Below are 22397 nucleotides of genomic sequence, written 5' to 3' on the forward strand. Positions count from 1 at the left end.
TCCCAGTGAAGTGTGTCATAGGGAATTCATCCTGCTGACAGTGGGAAGACCTGTGAGTCAAGATTCTGGCAGGAAAGAGAGATCACGCTCAAAAGAACTTAATTAAAGATAATTTCATAAAGAGACAGTTTATTGAGATTCATGCAGCATTAGTAGCCCCAGAGAATGCTGGTGAAGCACCTATAGTTTGTCTCTTATGGGAGCAGTTACTCCTAGGCTGAAGAGGATTAGGGAATAATCTGCAGAGCTATGGCCTGGAGGGATGAAGCCACCGCCAGCTCCAGCACGGGCATTGAGGGAACAGGGCTGGTGTGTGGGGCAAAGGGAAGCATGAAACCCTCAGCTACCCACCCCAGCCTCTGGTCTCCTTCTGGTGCCTCTCATTGGCCAAATTTAACTGGATGCCAGATAGCAAAGGAGGCCAGGTGATATAGCCCATGGGACTCAGCTTCCTGGGCCACAGAGCCCAGGAGGCAGAGCAGAAAAATGATCTCGGGTGGGCAACGTGGTTGAACAGTGGAAATTAACCATCTCCCTCTGGATGGCTGCGGAGGAGGAACTATGGGAGTTGAGGCTAGCCGGGATACCGGAATGGAACGAAGGCAAGAAATTAGAGCAGTCTGAACAGGACTGTGGTGTAGAGATGAGGGAGAAGCTAAATGCAGGAGGGAGAACCCAGGAGATCGACTTGGCTCTGTGAAGAGGGAAAGAGAGGAATCTCTCCTTCTCCCAGAATTTTTTGTTTTGCGAGCTGCTACTACCTTGGCGGGAGTCCTAGAGGATAAGAGTGGGTTTCCTGTTGGAGGGGGTAGCAGAGAGTTTGGCTTGGGTCTTGGTGAGTCAAGGAGCTTGGTGAAGAGCCCAGTGGAGACATCCATATCCAGTTGGCAGCTGGGTGAACACTATGTATGGACACTATGTTTCTTTATTGCTCTATCCTTAGCTCCTGGCCTGGCACATAGTAGGTATTCAGAAAATATTTGTTCCCTGCAGCCTAAGCTGCCATTCCTGGGGCAGCTGGGCCTCAGCTGGGGGTTGCCTACAAACTCCTATTGTCTTCTGATTCTTAGCCTCCCCCTAGGCAGCAGTTCTGGGGACACTTGGTGAGATAGTCCAACTGCACTGGATTCTTTTCCATAGCGAACCAGGTCAGTTCCAGGACCCACAGAGATGCTGTCTTGGGCTTGTGGCCTGGGCTCTGCCTGAGCCATTCCGTGGGTGGAGTGGCTGGCAGTGAGACTTCCTTCACAGGCCACATCTTCAATTTCAGCCGAGATGTGCTGAGGAGGGGAATTTTCCATGGTGATGACATGGGCGTTGCTGATGTCATCTCGGCACCGCAAGAAATCAACAGACTCTCAGATGAAATATTAATGCTGGGGGCTAAAGTCAGACATTGGAAGCATCTGTCCCAATCTTCATCCCAGGGAACAAATAGCTTAGAGCCAAATGAAATCTGCGAAAGGCAGAGTGCCATCATGGAACTTGAATAAAATCGAGCGAGGGCAATTGATGGCCATCAACTGGCAGTGGCGGTATTACAGAATGTCCACGAACAGGGAAGGGCAGAAATTATTCACAGGCACCAAAAAAATTAAATGGCTGTGAAAAAAAGAGTAAAGAACTACAAAACCTGTTACAGAACAAAGACCCTGGAATCAGAGTCGCTAGTAACTCTAAAATTCAGGATCTGCCAAAAAACCACTCAAGTTCCCCAAGTGAAAAAGCAGAGTCCGCCAGGAAAACTGAAGAACTTGAGAACAGCGTATAACACCTAAGAGACAAACCAGCTTTTGTAGACGTCTTGAGGAGAGAATAGGCGTTAACTAACAGGGGCGCCGCCGCCCGGGAGTGAGAAAGCTCCCGGGCGTGTGGGCGGGGCTAAAAGGAGTCCAATAAATCGTTCCGCAGGCCGAGGTGGCGGGGAAATTGTCCAATCAGCGACTGGGCCCACGGGCCAATGAGCAGGAAGGTTGTTAGCGCCGCTGACGGGAGCCGGCTCACTGAGCCGCGGTGTCAGAAGCTGGCGGTTCTCCTCAGCACCTGTGGACCCCGCTTACGTCTCTTCGCGGGGCACAGCACCCCGGAACCTCCGCGTGCAAGGACAGTGGCCTGAGGACGCCCTCTTTCACTTCCTGCGTTTCCTCCTCCACACAGACTACGAGGGAGTGCGCGTCGCTTGTGAAGATGCTTCTTAGCTCAGAGGTACCTGCGGGGCGCGGGCTCAGGGGTCGGCGTCCTTTGGGGGCTGGGGCCTCGGTGGGAGGCGGGCCCGTGTCTCAGGAACACGCTCGTTCGCCAAAAGGTAGCCCTCACCTCGTGCGCCCTTCGTTTCACGCCTGTGAAGAGCCCGGAGCGGGGCTTCGTGTATGGAGCGGCTGATTATCTCACCTGTGCTGTGCGCCGGGCCTGGGGAGAGCGGGGCTGGGGATGCGGCCGGAGCCAGGCAGACGGGGTGTCGGCCTTGTTGGGGCTAAAGTCTTGCTGGAAGACCAGGGTAAACCGAGTAAGTGTCGTGTTGACGGGGAAGAAGTTCGGGTTCTCCCTCTTGAGTAGATGACATTCCACTGGGGCTTGTCAGGATCCCCATCGTGCACCTGACATCAAGCCAGTCATGGCGGCGGGGGGAGGGGTCGAGTGCGGGCCCAGGACCGGGTAATATTGGTGCCCAGAGCCAGTACTTTCCAGAGCTCTTGGATGAAAGTTCCCGGAGTCTCCATTCTGAGGGGTGTAGCGGGGACAGCGTCGTCACCACAGATGTGTCACATATTGGCAAGCACGAGGCCGGAGTGTAGTTCGTCCAGCAGAAATTGTTGAGAGTGTACTTTGCGGTGGGGCCTTGCGTTTGGGTGGGTGGTGGGTGGTGATTGGGAACACGTGTTAAATAGCCCGACAGGTGTCTCGGGTACTCACCACCTGTTTCGACGAGGCAGGAAGCAAATAATTACCTGTGAAGTACACAATTACAGTTTTTCCTCGAGTGCTGAGAACTACAGGGTGCATTAGAGTTTGTCATTAAGCTGAGACCAGAAGGCTAAGAAATAAAGGCGGATGTGGGAGCGTGTTCCGTTAGAGCAGGGAAGGAGTGTGGACTGTTCAAGGAGTTGAGAGAATGTCCTTGAAGCTGGGGGCCACATGGGGGCCACTATAGGGTGGGGAAAACCAAGGTTTGGGGTTAAGACTTGCACTTTCTGTAGGTTCTTGGAGACTAAGCATAGTGATTTAAAACATGGAGTCCAGATCCAAGCTGACTGTAGCTCTCCCTCTTATGAGCCACGTTCCTCATCCATTGTATGTCTCAGTTTCCTGATGTGAGAAATGGGGATGATAATAATCCCACTTCATAGGTGATCGGAAGGATGAAATGATACTTAACATTAACGAAACACTTAGTGCCATGTCTGTCATGTAGTAGGTGTTAGTGGTGGTTGATTCAAGGAATAGATAAATACAGAAGTTTTGAAGACGTGGAGGCAGTCTGTGGTGACATTTGTGAACATAAGTGGACTCCACCCAACTTCATTTGTTCTCCAGCTTTCAGGTGCCACTGACCTCATGTGTGGCACTGTTGAATTAGAAATAATTTTTCTCGTATGAACTGCTGTTTGCTAAGAGACTCTGAAGTGCCACTGAAACTATCGGAGAGAAAAGAAATAGTTTTTAGTAGCATATTACAATTTCATTTACTTAAAATTGTTGTTGGTATTGATTTATTTAATATTCCTTGGTAACAGTTTGTGCAAACTTGCTTACTTAAAAAAAAAAAACTAGAGTAATGCAGATACAAGAAAAGGACAGAGAAGTAGTATAATTAGAGCTTGCCTTTTCGTGACTCTCTATTCGATAGTTTTTATAATTTCTCTGTTCTTCTCTGCCTTAGTTTCCGCTACCCTCTTGTGTCTGCAGCCATCTCCACATCGTAGGGGAAGTTTGGGTTTGGAATTGGGGAGACTCTAGGGCCATTGTACTAATCTCAAAGAGCACATCAGCAGAGCCTTGTGGGGCTTTTAATTAAAACAAAACACAGATGCTCACGTCCTCCTCTAGACTCACTGAGTCAGAATCTTCTGGGATAGGTCCAGGGCTATAAAGACCAGATATGTTTGCCATGTGGATGCATTTCATGACAGCTTTTTTTTTGCACTGGACTTTCCTTCATCTGAACAACATGCAAGACGATTAGGAAAATCCATAGGTTAATGTTTGGAGATACTTTACAGGGCTCTGTCCTTCAAGTTCTGTGATATCATGATCGGCCACTTCATTGTGGTGTGTTAAACCCTTCAATCTTGTCAGAAAGTCATGTTATTAATACCATAGGGATTCTTTGCATGAATCACGACAAATCCCTTTCTGCCTCCCTCCTCTCTTCAGAATGGGGATAAGAATGGTAACCTGCCTTTGGGATGTAAGGATTAAATGAGAAATAGATCCAAGGCAGTCAGCACAGGATCTGGTCCAGAGGGAAGCCTTCCACAAGTTATTATTACTACTTTTGATTTCCCTCCATTCTTTTTTTTTTAACAGATTTATTCATTTATTTTAGAGTATGTGCACACCACTGGAGCAGGGGAGGGGAGAGAGGAGGAGGAAGGAAAGGAAGGGGAAAGAATCTCAAGCAGAATCCACACTGAGTGTGGAGCCCGATGTGAGATTGGATCTCTCAACCCTCAGATCATGACCTGAGCCAAAACGAAGAGTCCAGTGCTTAACCGACTGGGCCACCCAGGTGACCAATGATTTCCCTCCCTCTGAATATTATTTGGTTGAAGTTACTGACTGTGTCCTAGCTGTGGGTCAGATTCGTTCCTCCTGCCTTAAGTTACAGCCATAAAGCCCCCAAATCCATTAAGAAAGCCGGTTGGCCTCCCAGGAGTCCTAGGATTCTGCTGTTTTGGTATGTTCCCTCCTTCAGTGCGGAGCCCTCATGGAGCTAGCCATGCAAGGAATTGTCTGAGAGGACTGCTGGAAGGACTAGATGTGGAATGGTCCCCCCACCCCAGTACTGGGCACACAGCAGGTGTTCAAGACTGGTAGTTAGTGTCAGCACCATGTCACCATCATCAGTGTCCTGACCTTCATCATGGACTGGTGCCCTCACTCCTATCATCCTACAGTTAGAACTCTTCTACGGGATATATCGGGCTTATTTGTTATATTCTAATAATTGCATTTGGTTCAATAGGACTTTTCAAGCACTTACCGTGATCACCAACTCTCGTGGCTCCCGATTCCTCTCTCTCTTATCTTCCCATCCTGATCTTCCCTTAAGGCACTTCCCTCTTTTTTTTTTTTTTTTTTTTTAAGCTCGTGACCCCCATCCCTATGCCCTCCCCATGAATGACCTGGGAAATTTAGTGTCCATAATTGCCAGCCTCCTCTCTTTCCTCAGCCTCTCCTTAGCCATTTCTTCCCTCTCTTTGCTTTGACCCTGTCCCTTCTGGGGGGGCGGTGTACATCTGTTCCTTAAGTCCCCAAAGGAGCTGCCTATGTTCTCATACCCTGCATTTTCAGGATCGGGGGATTCAAGATTGGTGTCCTCCCTCTTTTTTGCCCCCATGCCATTTCTTTGTGATCCATGGTCCCCAGGTGGAGCACGCTGGCCTTATCATTACTGTTTTCTCCCTGTCCCCCACAGTTATTCACCCAATTCATGGAAGACTTGGGTGCCGGACCCACAGCCTTCCTCTCTGTCTTGACTATAGACATTGGCCTGGGTGGCCTCAGTGTGCACATGGAGGACCCACACAGGGTCCTGTGTGGACCTTCCACACAGGGCACTCATTTTTACAAACTCATTTTCTTGAATGCCTCCTCTGCAGTGATCACCTCTGTCACCACTCCCAGTGTGGTGCCCTGGATTTCCACCCTGATGCCGCACCACCTCGCACATGAGCAGTGCAGCTCCTTTCAGCCCTGATCTCTTCTTTCCACCATGTTCCATCTGTTATTTCTGCTCTGCCATCAGTGTGCTCTTCCCGAGGACCTCCTTGGATTTTTCTGTCCTTTATTCTCCCTCGAGGCGCTCATCTCTCAGCTGAGATTAGAGTTCCCAGCCCATGATTCATCCGTTGTCCTGGCAATGCTTCTTCTACCCTTGCCTTTCGTCTGAGTAAACCCCAAACTCTGGGTGACACAAAGCATCCATGTTTGCCTTGAATCCTGATGGTGGGAATCACACAGCAGAGCAGCTCAGAATGACTGTGAGTTCTTGCCAACCAGCCTCCCCTGTGTCCTCATGGAGCTCCCCCATTCTGTGGTTCTCTGGGCAGCTCCCTTTCCCACTCTCCGGAATCCTTCCAGCAGACTTTTCCCACTCTCCTCAACCCTGTGATTGATGCCGCCCTCCTCCTTCATTCTCTGCATAACATGGGCCATGGGATGGGTCCTGCTTCACGGAGAAGATGGGAACCTTCAGATTGGAACTCCGTGAACGTCCCTCCAAGAAAGGGAACTGACCTTTCCTACCATGACAATGGTCAACGTCCTCCCCAGAGGCCACTGGGAGCACACCTGTCCTTAAACACAGTGGGTTCATTACTCATCATTGGGGAGAACCTACATCATGGGCACTGTGGGGCTGATCAGTAAGAAAGAGTGTTAGAAAGAACATACAAGATTTGGGCTTTGAGCAGATGTATTTGAGAGTGTTCAAGGAAGCAGGGGTGTGCTCTGGACTGGGTGCTGCTGGGAGGTGAATCAGTGCTGTGATTGGGTAGCTCTATCAGTCTTTTCTAGAGGGTGGTGTGAGTAGTGAGATGAACTGTGTCATTCAGAAGGAAGGCATTCACTCCTTCGAACCGGGAGAGGGGATGATTGGTATTTTATGGTGGACCAACCACCTGGTTTTGTCTGAGTGGGCCTATTTTGTCTCCCTTCTTCACCCTAGCCAGGTCACCTTGTGCTGCTGTTCTGTGAGGTCGTTTGTGCCCAGCAAGGGAACCATATGGCCTCTCTATGCATGCCAGGCCACTTCTACCAGTCGTGCAGTCTTGCTCATGGTGCCAGGCCACCTCCTCGGTGTCAGCACTGCTCTTCCTTCTTGCCCCATGGAGGAGGGAAGTCTTCAAAAGACAAATACGTGTTTTCCAGACAGGGGAAACTAGCCTGGACACTGAAGCCCAGGGCTGTGTCAGCAGCACCTGATGTTGTGTTGGAGAGCAGGGAGCAAGAGAGCGTTCTGGAGAGACTGTCAGAGAGTGAAATGCAGGAGGACCGAGGGGTTTAAAGTCAGGGAGGTGATGTGCACTTGGTTTTCGACCATCCCCAGGAGCCGCATGGGTGCTACACTGGTGACCAAGGGCAAGTCTGTTCCCTTTTCCTTCCCTGTGGCCACACCCCTGGCTCAGGTCCCTTCTCCTGCCTGCTCTGTTGCAACCCATCCTCCTCGTCCTACCTGCTTCTCGTCCAGCTCCCTCTGCCAACCACATGCTCCTGCTCTGGCCAGGGTGATCTTTTTGGAATCCCACATCTTCTTTTGTTACTGTGTTACTGGAAAGCTTTTGATTCCCCATTGGCTCCAAGGTGGAATCTGCACTGTGTGGTGTGAATCTCTTTGCTTTTCATGATCCTCCCATGGTACCCTGGGTCTCCTGCTGCCAACTGGAAATTTGCATTTGCATGTCTCAGAGTTATCTCAAATCCAGTCTTTCCAAAACTGTTCTCAAGATTCCCTTCCTGTATTTTCCTTCTTGCCACCCCCACCCCCCGAGCTCCATGAATGGGACCACTGTGTCCTTCAGCTCCCCCGTGCAAAAGGAAAAAGTCATCTGCTTTGACTTTCTTCCCCCTTCTGCAATCACTCACCCAGACCTGTGATTTTATCTGCTAAACAGTTTTTGGAATCTACCACGTTTTCTCTATATTTGCTCCTGCTGTCGCAGTCCGAGTTATGATCATTTGTCTTTTGACCCATGGCTAGTCTGCCCAGGTAGCTTCCAGGCTCTCCTCCGTTTCCCAGATCCCCATGTTCCCATGGAGCCATAGGTTTGTGGAAGGCTCATTCTATCATGTCACTGCCTAGTTTCATGGCTTCTTGTTGCTGTTGGAGATGAACCCAAATGTTCCTTATGTGTCTGCACGGCTGCTCCATCCTCCTTCTCCAGTCTTGCTTCCGGCTCACCTTCCCTGCCCTATAGGATCCAGTCAGTCCTTCCAGTGTGCCCTGTGCCTGCTGGTCGTGGGGCAGCTCGGCTGCTCCCTCTGCCTGAGACACTTTCTCCCCCAGGACAAGAGATGCTGCTGGCTTTGATCAGGGTGGTAGGGGTGGAAGTGCAGCTAATCGACCCATATCTGGGTACATGTTGAAGGAGGAGCTGATGGGATGTACTGACAGATTGGATGTGGGTGAGGCCCATGAGTCAAGAAGGTGCCCAGCCTCTGGCTCTTCTGGTTCATGTCAGATGCAGCTCCCTCCGGAGGCCCCTGACACCTGCAGACAAGGTCCAGCCCACTATCTCTTCTCTGTGCATGTCCTTTGTGGCAGTCAGTCCCGTTGCAACACAGACATCTTGTTTAATGATTATCTACCCCATGGGACTAATGGTGCCTGGAGGGACCATGTGTGTCTCAGTGCCTCATGCCCTGTAGACCCCAGTAAGTACTTCTCAGCCACCAGAGTGACGAGGAACTGAATGTAGATGCTCAAGGTTCTATTCCCTGATGAGGTCTCCAAATTGCCATGTTCTATTTCACTGGTTTTTAGTGGTCTGTGTGTTTTAGAAAGCAGGCCAGGGGCTGTAAGACTTCTGAAATTCTATTGTGAGAATTCCCGTTGATGTGATTTTAACCTCATTTAAAAACGTCCCCCTCAGGGGGGTCTCCTAAGCCAGCTTCACGGTGCAGTGACTATGCTCCGGGCCTTCACATGCGATGACCTGTTCCGCTTCAACAACATTAACTTGGATCCATTTACAGAAACTTATGGGATTCCTTTTTACTTACAGTACCTTGCCCACTGGCCAGAGTACTTCATTGTTGTGGAGGCACCTGGTGGAGAGTTAATGGGTTATATCACAGGTAATGCAGTAGGCTCAGTAGCTGAGGAAGAATGGCACAGGCACATCACTGCTCTCTCTGTTGCCCCAAAATTTTGATGCCTTGGTTTGGCTGCTAAAGTTATGGGGTTGTTAGGGGAGCTTTCAGAAGGAAAGGGTGGATTTTTCAGCGATCTCTTTGTAAGAGTGTCTAACCAAGTTGCAGTCAACGTGCACAAGCAGCTGGGCTACAGCGTGTACGGGTCATAGAGTACCACTCGGCCAGCAACGAGTAGCCCGATGAGGATGCCCATGATATGAGGAAAGCTCTTTCCAGAGACACTGAGAGGAAATCTGTCATACCATTACCTCATCCTGTGAGGCCTGAAGACACTGAATAACCATGGCCAGTGGTTCTTAGGCTGATGCTCCAGATATTTTATGGACAATATTATTTTCATTGGATGATCTAGGAGCCCAGTCATTTTGGTCTTACAGACTTCAAGAAAATACAGGTTATAAACTTCAGTCTCATTCTTTCCAATTAGCAATATCATACCTACTAAAGCTGTTCACTGTAATAAAATTCAATCAAAAGGCAGCAAGGTCAGATGGAAGCATTCCACTATTTTGGGTCATAATATTCACTGTATGCTAGGGAGAGCACTTGCTCCAGTCTCCTCCTAAATTCTGTGCCTGAGAACTACTGCTGCATATATATTTTTTATTTTGCATTGAACTGTTAATTGAAGATTTTTTTAAATTTATTTTTTATTTATTTTTGGCATAACAGTATTCATTATTTTTTCACCACACCCAGTGCTCCATGCAATCCGTGCCCTCTCTAATACCCACCACCTGGTACCCCAACTTCCCACCCACCCGCCAATTCAAACCCCTCAGATTGTTTTTTAGAGTCCATAGTCTCTCATGGTTCACCTCCCCTTCCAATTTCCCTCAACTCCCTTCTCCTCTCTAACTTCCCATGTCCTCCATGCTATTTGTTATGCTCCACAAATAAGTGAAACCATGTGATAATGGACTCTCTCTGCTTGACTGATTTCACTCAGCATAATCTCTTCCAGTCCCATCCATGTTGCTACAAAAGTTGGGTATTCATCCTTTCTGATGGAGGCAGAATACTCCATAGTGTATATGGACCACATCTTCCTTATCCATTCGTCCATTGAAGGGCATCTTGGTTCTTTCCACAGTTTGGCAACCGTTTTTTAAAAAGATTTTTAAAAATTTATTTATTTGCCAGACAGAGATCAAAAGTAGGCAGAGAGGCAGGCGGAGAGAGAGGAGGAAGCAGGCTGAGCAGAGAGCCCGATGTGGGGCTCGATTCCACAACCCTGGGATCATGAACCGAGCTGAAGGCAGAGGCTTTAACCCACTGAGCCACCCAGGAGCCCCTTAATTGAAGCTTTAAAAGCATATATGAAATGTATAAATCTAAGATGAATATAAAATGCACTGTAGACTCTAAAAAAACAAAAGCAAAAAAATGTCCCCCTTGATGTGCAAATGGGTCACAGGATCACCTCTTGGCAGAGGCAGCATTTTCCAGACAGCCTAGGCCTTTCCTCACAGTGTTGGCATCTACACAGCTCAGCCCAGAGAGCAGGTTGAGATTTTGATCTGAGATATTCTGAAGGTGGGGGCAGCTGTTTTCCCTCCCCAGATAAGATAGGTCACTTGAGAATGAGAATACTCTCATTCTATGGAGGATAAATTAGCTGCCAAACTTGCCCATCAAGAAAGTTGAATAAATCATGGCTTCCCCCCCCCCCATTTTTTCGAAAAGGGAACAAATTTTAATTTGGAAAATATTTATGGAAAACAATGGTCTCAGATCTAGAATACTAATTATTTTTCTTTTACACTTAATTTTAATTTTTAAGATTTTGTTTTCATAGAATCTGTGTCTGTAACTTGGGATTGGATTCATAACCACCGGATCATGAATCCCCTGTTCTTCCAACTAGCCAGCAAGGTGCACCTTTAGGATTAACTTTTTAAATGACAAAAGTGAATGCATTTCCCCCACCCAGTATCCTAATTTAAATAAAGTGGGCATATAAGTTCTTGCCTCATTTTTCTTTTTTTTAATTGGCTGAGTAGTATTCCACAATGTGGTTGTACTTATGATATTTCTGTTCATCATTTGGGTGACTATTGGGGCTGTGATGAACATTTTTGCATGTGTGTTTGAATTTCCCAGTGAGATGGATTTCAGGGGAGAAGCTTCTATGAATTGGTCCTCAAAAGAGGTTATGTCAATTTCTTTTCTCACCCATGGTAAATAAGATGCTAATCACAGAATAGTCTCAGTCTCTTAAACTGTCAGCTGGAAGGCAGAAAAATATTCCTTGTATTTTGAGAGAAAGAGAGAGAGAATGGGGAAGGAGCAAAAGGAGAGGGAGAGAGAGAATTTGAAGCACGTTTCCCTCAGCGCAGAGCCTGAGTGGGGCCGGATCCCACAACCCTGAGACCATGACCTGGGCCAAAATCAGGAGTCAGACACTCAACCCATTGAGCCACTCAGGTGCCCCTAAGTTTATGTGTTTATAATCAGTAGGAAGACTGAGTATTTTTAGTTGGTCACTGTCACTGATAGTTTTTTGCCTGTTTCTCCTTTTCATTTTCTACTGGGTTGTCTCTTTGGGTATTTATGTTTTTATTGTTGATGTTATTTTTTATTTTGAGTTTTTTTCCCCTTAAGATTTTATTTATTGATTTTGGGCACCTGGGTGGCTCAGTGGGTTAAGCCTCTGCCTTCAACTCAGGTCATGATCTCAGGGTCCTGGGATTGAGCCCCACCTTGGGCTCTCTGCTTAGCAGGGAGCCTGTTTCCCCCTCTCTCTCTGCCTGCCTCTCTGCCTACTTATGATCTCTCTCTCTCTCTGTCAAATAAATAAATGATATCTTTATTTTTTTATAAATGAAATCTTTAAAAAAAAAGATTTTATTTATTTATTTGACAGAGAGAGAGAGCGCACACAAGCATAAGCAAGGCGAGCAGCAGAGAGAGAGAGCACAAGTAGGCAGAATGACAGGCAGAGGGAGAGGGAGAAGCAGGCTCCCCCCAGAGCAGGAAGCTAGAAGCAAAGCTGGATCCCAGGACCCTGGGATCATGACCTGAGCCAAAGGCTGAGCCTCCCAGGTGCCCCTTTATGTTGATTTCTAAGAACTTCTTATGTGTAGAATGGTAGTCCTTGGCCTCTGTACTTGTTGCAGTATTTTGTCCCAAACTCTTCTTGTCTTTGAGTTTAGCCTTTACCATACATTTCATGATACATTTCTTTTTTTTTTTTTTAAGATTTTATTTATTTATCAAAGAGAGGGGGGGTGGAGAGAGTGAGCACAGGCAGACAGAATGGCAGGCAGAGGCAGAGGGAGAAGCAGGCTTCCTCCTGAGCAAGGAGCCCGATGTGGGACTCGATTCCAGGACGCTGGGATCATGACCTGAGCTGAAGGCAGCTGCTTAACCAACTGAGCCACCCAGGCATCCCTCATGATACATTTCATTCTGAATCTTTATGGTGCCAAATCTGACAGCCTAACTTCATGGCTTGTGGCTTTGAGATGATGCTTTAAAAGACCTTTTCAATCAGTACTACATTTTCCTTTAACACTTTTATGGTTTTGGATTCTATTGCTTAGACCATTTATCTATCCGTATTATTTTGTATGTTATAAGGTAGCCCTTTTTGTCCCTACACCACCTAGTGATGGCCTATATCCCCCATGGATTTGAAATGTAACTTAGATACCAAATTCTTATATATGCTTTAACACAGCCATGCGTATATCCTTCCTCACTTCCAGTTGGACTTGCTTTTTTCATTTTGATGCCTACACATTTTGACTTGCGATGTAACTTAGTTGTGAATTGATTGAGAGGTCCCATAGCTTGCTCCTCAGAATAATAGGTTTGTACCAGGGAACAGCACCGTTTTCTTAGTTCATTTGAGCCACTGTACTCCAGGAAGGAAGAAAAGAAAGGGACACTGACAAAAGGCACATGTTTAAGAGCAATAGCTTTTCAGGAAGCCCTACCATGAAGATTTCAACATATGTGTCATTGGCCACAGTTAGGCATGTGGTCCTACCCCTAGCTGCAGGAACATGTGGGAGAGGAGAATTTCTCACAGGGAAGATTGGTACCTCATAAAAATTGGTATCCTCTTACTAAAGAAGGTGTAGGTCAAGATTGAAAGGGGAACTTGAGGGGTGCCTGGGTGGCTCAGTGGGTTAAAGCCTCTGCCTTGGGCTCAGGTCATGATCCCAGGATCCTGGGATCGAGCCCCGCATCGGGCTCTCTGCTCAGCAGGGTGCCTGCTTCCTCCTCTCTCTCTGCCTGTTTCTTTGCCTACTTGTGATCTCTGTCTGTCAAATAAATAAATAAAATCTTTAAAAAAAAAGGGGGGGGGGGACTTGAAGGGTCAGTCACATCTTTCATCTATTTTTTTTTCCTTTAGAATTTCTCCAGGTAGGGGTACCTGGGTGCCTTAATCGGGTTGAGTGTGTGAGTCTTGATCTCAGCTGAGGTCTCAATCTCAGGGTTGTGAGTTCAAGCCCCATGTTGCATCCATGCTGAGAGTGGAGCTTTCTTAAAAGAAAAAAAAAAAAAAAAGAAAAGAATTGCCCCAGGTATTCCTAAAGACAGAGGGGGAGAGGAAGAAGAAAATGGAGTTGGGAGGGAAGGGTAGGGAAAGAGATAATTTATAAAATAAAATGCTCAGGTGTTCAGTTTGATGAGCATTAAGGAATGTACACAGTTGACTCTTGAACAACATGGATTTGAATTTCATGGGACCACTTATATGCACATTTTTCTATAAATATAGTACAGTAATGCAAATGTCTTTTCTTCATGATTTTCTGAATATTTTCTTTAGTGTACTTTAGTGAGGGCATACAATGTATAATACATTCACCATACAAAATATGTGTTAATCAACTGTTTATATTATCAGTAAGACTTCTGGTCAGTGGTTAGCAATTAGTAGTAAAGTTTTGGGGGAGAAAAAATTTATATGCAAATTTTTGACTGCACAGGAATGGGTACCCCTAGCCACTGCATTGTTGAAGGGTCAACTGTATATCTGTGTACCACCCCCAAACACAAGACATAAAGTGTATCTGAAACTCCAGAAGTTATCCTCGTATCTCTTTCTAGTTGGTCTCCTTACCCCCACTGGTCATTTTCTGATTTCAGGATCTGTGGTAGATTAGATTTGCCTGTTCTTGAACATTGTATAAATGGAATCATGCAGCATGTATTCTTTTGTCTTCTTTCACTTTGTGTGTTCTTTGAGGTTTATCCCTGTTGTGTGCACATATCAAAGATAAAAGGTGCCAGATCTTAGTGCAACTGATGAGGACAGATTTTAATCTAATAACTACTACAATCAGGTAAAGAGTCCTGCATGCATGAAACTCAATCTGGATTTGTCCAGCGGGCTTTTAAAGGAGAGAATGAGGGAGTAAGGCTGGGACTGAATAAAGTCAGGGAAGGAAAAGATGACCAAAAGTGGGAAAGGTCTTTGTCTCTGTGAAACCACCTGGATTTGCTCACTGGGAGGCAGGGGCCTGATTTTTCAGTGTTGGCTGAAGAAACAGTAGCTACCTTGAGTTTTCTCAGGCAGGCAGTAAGGGGGACTGGTGCCATCCTCGGTGAGGGGCCTTGAGCTGTTAGAAACTATGTTAGTGTTTGGTGAAGTCTGTGTGTGATAATTCAAGGTTGAGGCCTAGCTGAGAAGAGGGCACAGTGGACATTGGCTAGAGTTTGGTCAAGGAGAAAGTCTTTGTCAGTGTAAAGATAGTTTGCTCCTTCATATGTAGTGCATGTTCATCTGTTCATTTGATGATTAGACATTTCATTGTATCCAAGTTTTTGGTCATTGTGAATAGGCTACAATAAACATTCTTACAGAAGTCTTAAATTTCTCCTGAACTTGCTTAGTGGGATTGCTTAGTCACAGGGTGGGGATATATCGAAGTTCTAGCCTTGTTTCCGAAGTGTTTGATCAGTTAACACTTCCCACCAGCAATATACTGACACTCCAGTTGCTCAGCATCCTCGTTAATATTCTGTGTTGTCAGTGAGGGTGAAATAGCATCTCATTATGCTTTCACATTGCATTTCCCTGGTGACGAATGATCTGAGTTAGGCACCTTTTCGTGTGTGTAGTGGGCATTCCTACATCTTTTGGGGACCGTCTGTTCACCTCTTTTGCCCATTGTTGATGTTAATGTTGTTTTTGGTTTTGACTTGTTGGAATTCATTGTGTATTCTGGATAGGAATTCATTGTCAGACAGATGCATGATAAACATACATGGAAAGGAGAATGAAAATTTAAAATATTTTACAGGAGCATCTAAAACATAAACTGGTTGGAGTAACTGGGTGGCTCAGTGAATGAATCATCTGACTTTTGATTTCAGGTCTTGAACTCAGGGTTGTGAGTTCAATTCCTGCACTGGGCTCCATGCTGGGTGTGGAGCCTAATTACAAAAACAACAACAACAAAGCGCTGGCTGTGAATAAATCTCATGGAAGATATGAAACAGCCTTACACAGAAAACTGTAAAACATTGTTGAGAGGAATTCAAGAAGACCAAAATAATTGGGAGATATACTTTGTTCATGCCTCGGAAGATTTGTCATTGAGATCGCTGTTTCCCATGACTTGATTCATGCAAGCAATGCAAACCCAGTCAAAACTAGCCATCTTTTAAACATTTTATTTTTATTATTTTTAAAAGATTTTATTTGAGAGAGAGAGAAAGGGATACGGACCAAGAGCAGAAGCAGAAGGTGAGGGAGAAGCAAGCCCTCCTCCCCCTGTCCTGCCTCCCCCAGGAGGAAGCCTCAAGTAAAGCTTGATCTGAGGCCTCAGGATCATGACCAAGGTGAAGCCAGATGCTTTTCTGACTTAGCCACCAAAGCCATCTTTTTTTTTTTTTTTCCCTAGAAGAAATGAACAAGTAGGTTCTAAAATTTATATGGAAATGCAAAGGGTCTAGGATGGCTAAAAAAGTCTTTAAAAGAACACATTTGAAGAACTTTCACTGCTTATTCCCACCTACTTTTAAGACCTATAGTAAAGCCACAGTAATCAAAGTCTTTGGGGGTAAAGATAGATCAGTGAAACAGAATAGAATCCAAAAATAGAGCAATCACAACAAGTATTGTCAGTTGATTTTTGCCCAGAGTGTCATGTCAAATCCATTTAGTGGGGGAAAGGGAAGACTTTTTGGTGAATAATTCTGGGTAAACTGGGTATTCAAGCGGAAACAAAATGGACCTTGACCCCGAACTCATTCTGTACACAGGCATTAATTTGGGATGGATCATAAACCTAAATATAAAACTTTGCACCAGGGGCACCTGGTTTGCTCAGTCCCTGAAGGGTCTGACTCCTGATTTTGCTCAGACCATGGTCTCAGCATTATGAGATTGAGCCCTGTGTCAAGCCCCACGTGGACCCCATCTGGAGTCAAGCACTGTGTCAGGCTCGACACTCAGCGGGGAGTCTGCTTGAAATTCTTTCCCTCTGCCCTTCCTCCTCTCCCAAATAAATAATAAATGTAAAAAAAGAAAAGAAAAGCTAGAACCATAAAACTTCCCTATGAAAACAAGGGGAAATAACTTGACAACTTTGGGGTATGCAGATATTTTGTATAGAGAACAAAAAAAAGTGCTAATTAGAAAGAAAAATGGATACACGAAGAAAATGAATGGGCAAGCTTGCAAGAAAATATTCAGAATACGTGTTCTTAAATGTTTTATTTTTTCCCTAAGTACTTCAGCATTATTCAGATCCATGGCATACTTTTACATGGGTTTTGGTGCATTTGTGAATGGGATCAATTCCTTCATTTCTCTTTCTTCTGTCTCATTGTTAGTGTATAGAAATGCAGCTGATTTCTGTGCATTGAGTTTTATATTCTACCATGTTGCTGAATTCTTGTGTGAGTTCTAGCAATTTGGGGCTGGTGTCTTTTGGGTTTCCCCCATAAAGCATCATGTCATCTGCAAAGAGTGAGTTTGACTTCTTTGCCCATTCAGATGCCTTTTATTTCTTTTTGTTGTCTGATTGCTGAGACTGGGACTTCTAGTTGAATAACTATGGTGAGAGTGGGCATCCCTGTCATGTTATTGACCTTAGGGGAAAAGCTCTCAGTTTTTCCCCACTGAGAATGATATTCATTGTGGGCTTTTCATAGATGGCTTTTATGTTATTGAGGTATGTTCCCTCTATACCTACACTCTGGAGAGTTTTAATCCAGAAAGGATGCTGCATATTGTCCAGTGCTTTTTCTGCATCAAGTGAGAGGATCATATGGCTCTTGTCCTTTCTTTTATTAATGTGATGTGTTATGTTGATTTGATTTGTGAATGTTGAACCACCCATACATCCCAAGAATAAATCCCACTTGGTTGTGGTGAGTAGTCCTTTTAACATTACATCCATGGGTCTTTGTCTGATTTGGGGATCAAGGTCATGCTGGCCTTACAGAACAGGCATGAAAGTTTTCCTTCCACTTCCATTTTTTGAAATAGCCTCAGAAGAATAGGTGTTAGTTTTTCTTTAAATGTTTGGTAGAATTCCCCTAGGAAGGCTTCTGGCCCTGGACTTGTGTGTTGGAAGATTTTTGATCACTGCTTCAGTTTCCTTGCTGGTTATGGGTCTGTTCAGATTTTCTCTTTCTTCCCGATTCAATTTTGGTAGTTTTTAAGTTTCCAGGAATGCATCCATTTTTTCTGGATTACCTAATTTGTTGTCATGTAGTTGCTTATAATATGTTCTTAAAATTGTTCATATTTCCTTGGTGTTGGTCGTGACCTCCCCTCCTTCATTCATGCTATTATTCTGGGTCCTTTCCCCTTTCTTTTGGATAAGTCTGGCTAGGGGGTTTTCAATCTTATGAATTTCAAAACTAGCTCCTAGTTTCATTGATCTGTTCTGCTGTTCTTCTCATTTCTATTTCATTGATTTCCACTCTAATCTTTGCAATTTCTCCTCTCCTGCTTGGTTTAGATTCTATTCACTCCTCCTTTCCCAGCACCTTTAGGTGTTAGGTTAGCTGTATATTTGAGACTTTTCTTATTTTTTGATAAAGTTTTGCATTGCTATGTACTTTCCTCTTAGGACCACCTTTGCCATATCCCAAAGGTTTTGAACACCTGTGTTTTCATTTTCATTCATTTCCATGAATTTTTAAGATTCTTCTTTAAATTCCTAGCTGACCCATTCATTGTTCTGTAGGATGCTCTGTAGTCTCCAAGTCTTTGAGTTTCTTCCAAATGTCGTCTTGTGGTCAAGTCCCAGTTTCAAAGCATTGTGGTCTGAAAATATGCAGGGAATAATCTCTCTGCCTGCCTCTCTGCCTACTTGTGATCTCTCTCTGTGTCAAATAAATACAATCCTTAAAAAAAAGAGGAGGAGGATGAAGTTTAACTCACTTTTTAAAAGTGATCAAGGAGCAAGAAGTCACTGAATGCACACCTACAGGAAACATAACTGTGGGTTCAGAAATATATCAATTAAAGCAACTGTAATAATATCAGTTGAAACCTGATTTATGACTCAGTATGTGATCTATTCTGGAGAATGTTCCATGTGCACTGGAGAAGAATGTGTATTCTGTGGCTTAGGCTAGAATATTCTGTAAGTATATATCCCTTAAGTCCCTCTGATCCAGTGTGTCATTTAGAGCCCTTGTTTCCTCGTTGACCCTCTGCTTCGATGATCTGTCCATTATCTGAGTGGGGTGTTGAAGTCCCCTATGATTATTGTATTATTATCAAAGTGTTTCTTTAATTTGGTTATTAATTGGCTTATATAATTGGCTACTCCCAAGGTAGGAGCATAAATATTTGTAATTCTTAGAACTTCTTGTTGGGTATAGACCCTTTAAACATCCTTCTTCAACCCTTGCTACAGTCTTTGGTTTAAAATCTAATTTCTCAGGGCGCCTGGGTGGCTCAGTGGGTTAAATAAAGCCTCTGCCTTCGGCTCAGGTCATGATTCCAGGGTCCTGGGATCGAGCCCCACATCGGGCTCTCTGCTTGGCAGGAGCCTGCTTCCCCCTCTTTCTCTCTGCCTGCCTCTCTGCCTCCTTGTGATCTCTGTCAAATAAATAAATAAAATCTTTAAAAAATAAAATAAAATAAAATCTAATTTCTCTGATATGAGGGTTGCTACCTCAGCTTTCTTTTGAGGTTCATTAGCATGACAAATAGATCTCTACCTTCTCATTTTCAATCTGGAGGTGTCTGTAGGTCTAAAATGAGTCTCTTGTGGATAGCATATCCAGTCTGATACCCTGTGTCTCTTTTTAAAAAAGATTATTTATTTATTTATTTATTTATTTTTATCAGAGAGAGATAGCAAGTGCACAAGCAGGCAGAGTGGCAGGCAGAGGCGGAGAGAGAAGCAGGCTTCCTGTCAAGCAAGAAACCTGATGGGGGACTTGATTCTAGGATCATGACCCGAGCTGAAGGCAGTGGCTTAACTGACTGAGCCACCCAGGTGTCTCACCCTGTGTCTTTTGATTGGAGCATTTACCCCATTTACATCCAGAGTAACTATTGAGAGATATGAATTGAGTGCCATTGTATTACCTCTAAAGTCTGTGTTTCTGTAGAATGTCTCTGTTTCTTCCCAGTCTCTCTTACTTTTGGGCTCTCTCCTCGTTTCAAAGATCCCCTGTAATATTTTTTTTACAGGGCTGGCTTTCAGTTTCTCTTTGTCCAGAAAGCCCTTTATCTCTCTTTCCATTCTGAGTGACAGCCTTGCCGGATAAAGTATTCTTTGCTGTATGTTTTTCTCATTTAGTACCCCAAAGATATCTGCCAGCCCTTTCTGGCTTCCCAGGTCTGTGGATAGGTCTGCTGCCAGCCTAATGTTGCCACACCTGTAGGTTAGGAACCTTTTGTCTTGAGATGCTTTCAGGATTTTCTCTTTGTCTCTGAAAATGTGCAGGCTTCACTCCTATCTGTTGTGGTGTTGATCTATTTTTATTGATTTTGAAAGGGGTCCTCTCTAGGTCTTGAACTTGTATGCCTGCATTCTTCCCCAGATGAGGGAAGTTTCCAGCTATGATTTGTTTAAATATATTCTGTGTGTGTATCTCTCTCTCTATCTCCTCAGGGACCACATTTCTAATATTGTTTCACGTTTGGTTTTGCTGATTTCTTGAAGCCTCCCGTCATGGTCCATTAGTTGCTTTTCTATTCCTCAGCTTCCTTCCTTTCCATCCACTTGTCTTCTGTGTCATTTCCTTTCTCGTCTGTCTCATGTACTGCAGCTGTTAGATCATCCAATTTAGACTGAATCTCAGTTAAAGCATTTTTAATTTCAGCCTGATTACATGTTATTTCTGCACTAAGAGATTTTCTAGTGTCTTTTATCCTTCTTTCAAGCCCAGCTTATAATCATTATTCCAAATTCCATCTTTGACATTTTATTTACATCCCTATGGATTAGATCTGTGGCAGAGAGTATTTTCTTTTTTTTGTTGTGAATTCCTCCTATTCATTTTGCCCAGAGAAGAATGGATGAACAAGAGAGCAAAATAAAAAATATCAACCATGACCCAAGCAAAATACACACTAGTGAAATTCAAAGAGGTCAGAAACCAAAAACCAAAGGAAAAAAATATGTGGGGACGGGGGTGCAAAAAGAGAATATAATCTCCCAGGTGGTCAAACCTCCAGGAGGTACTAGGTTGTTAAAAGACACCAAATCCGGGAGGCCTGGGTGGCTTAGTCAGTTAAGCCACTGCCTTTGGCTCAGGCCATGATCCCGGCGTCCTGGGATCGAGTTCCCCATTGGGCTCCTTGCTCTGCAGGGAGCCTGCTTCTCTCTCCACTTGTGCATGCATGCGCGCTCTCTCTCTCTCTCTCTCTCTCTCTGAAAAAAAAAAGACAAAAAACAAACAAACCCCAAATACACAAAAACAAACAAACAAAAAAAAACCCCACCAAATCCCAAAAGTGTAAAATCACCAAAGTTACATATATACAAACATAACACTGAATACAGTGAAAGGAAGCAAAAAATGAAGAATATATCTAAAAAATGTAAATATAGAAAATGAAAATTTAAAAAGACTTAAAAAGGGGGGCGCCTGGATGGCTCAGTGGGTTAAGCCTCTGCCTTCGGCTCAGGTCATGATCTCAGGGTCGTGGGATCGAGCCCCACATCGGGCTCTCTGCTCAGCAGGGGGCCTGCTTCTCCCTTCTCTCTGCCTGCCTCTCTGTCTACTTGTGATCTCTCTCTCTGTCAATTAAAAAAAAACTTAAAAAAGAAGAGTTGATAAAATAAGAAACTAATTGGAATGGAAAAAAGAAAAAAAAGGAAAGGAAAAATTTTAGACTGAAAGATAAATCATGAAAAAACCTTTGAATTCTATTTACTGTTTTCCTTAGTATTGGAATTTTGCACTCCTGTGTGCTCCTAAACTTGGTGTTCACTTGTTCTTCCAGGTGTTTTCTGGGGAAGGGGCCTGCTGTGCTGATTCTCAGGCATCTCTGCCTGGGGGGAGTTGTACCGCCCCTTGCCATGGGGCCGCGCTCAGTGTAAATTGCTTCTGGTTGCTCTGTGCCGCTCTTGTTCCCTGAAGCCTTTGTGGGCCACTTTAGAGGATGAAAATAAGAATGCCTGGGCCCTGATTTCCAGCCCCAGAGCTGAAAGATCTCGGTCCACTCTTTCAGAACTGTCAGGAATAAGCAACCTTCACTTTTGTGCATGCCAGACTCTGCAGTCTCCTGTGGCTCGTGCCTGCCCCAATCCTCCTGGGAGAAGGCAGAAGGTCACTGCTCTTTCTGTCCTATGCAGGGCCCCCACACAACAGCTGCTGCCCAACCTAGCCACAGTTTGCAGATTATGGCAAACCTTATGGAGACCCCCCTCCTCTCCTCCCCGACCCTATCCAATTTCCCCACTCCAATGTCTGGGAACTCTGCTGGCTTAGACACCCCATGCTTCTGTGACCCCAGGGGTCCTGAGACCACACTGTCCCTCCTTGGATTCTGCCCCACCTCACCGCCTGGGCAAGGGCGGCTCTCACTGGAGCAGATTTCTAAAGGTTCTGATTTTATGCTTTAGGGATACCTCACTTTCCTGTGGCCGGCTTACACAGGCTCCCTCTCTGCACAGAGGATCTTCCCACATATCCCTGCCGATTCATTTCTCGGCACCTCCTACATTGCAAAAAGTGGTCACTTTTCTATCTGTAGAATTCCAACAATTCTTTCCTTATGTCTCAGGTTGAATTCATAGGTGTTCAGAATGATTTGATAGTTATCTAGCTAAATTCAAGGGACCAGATGAAATGAGGTCCTCTACCGGTGCACCATCTTGCCTTCCCCCCCTCAGTTTATTACATTTTAAAAAAAGATT

General features: G+C 44.9%; 1 long non-coding RNA gene and 1 pseudogene across 2 annotated transcripts in view; both read left to right on the plus strand.

Moving 5' to 3' along the window:
* Positions 1–1989: 1989 nt before the first annotated feature.
* Positions 1990–22397, plus strand: part of LOC116580558 — a 51098-nt gene continuing 30690 nt past the window's right edge. For both annotated transcript variants that reach the window (XR_004281712.1, XR_004281711.1), the window contains exon 1: positions 1990–2205. This is a non-coding gene — a long non-coding RNA (uncharacterized LOC116580558). The remainder of the gene's footprint in view (positions 2206–22397) is intronic.
* Positions 8815–9448, plus strand: LOC116580554 (annotated as a pseudogene).

Source organism: Mustela erminea, chromosome 20 (assembly GCF_009829155.1).
Source record: "Mustela erminea isolate mMusErm1 chromosome 20, mMusErm1.Pri, whole genome shotgun sequence".
In the NCBI taxonomy this organism is placed as follows: Eukaryota; Metazoa; Chordata; class Mammalia; order Carnivora; family Mustelidae; genus Mustela; species Mustela erminea.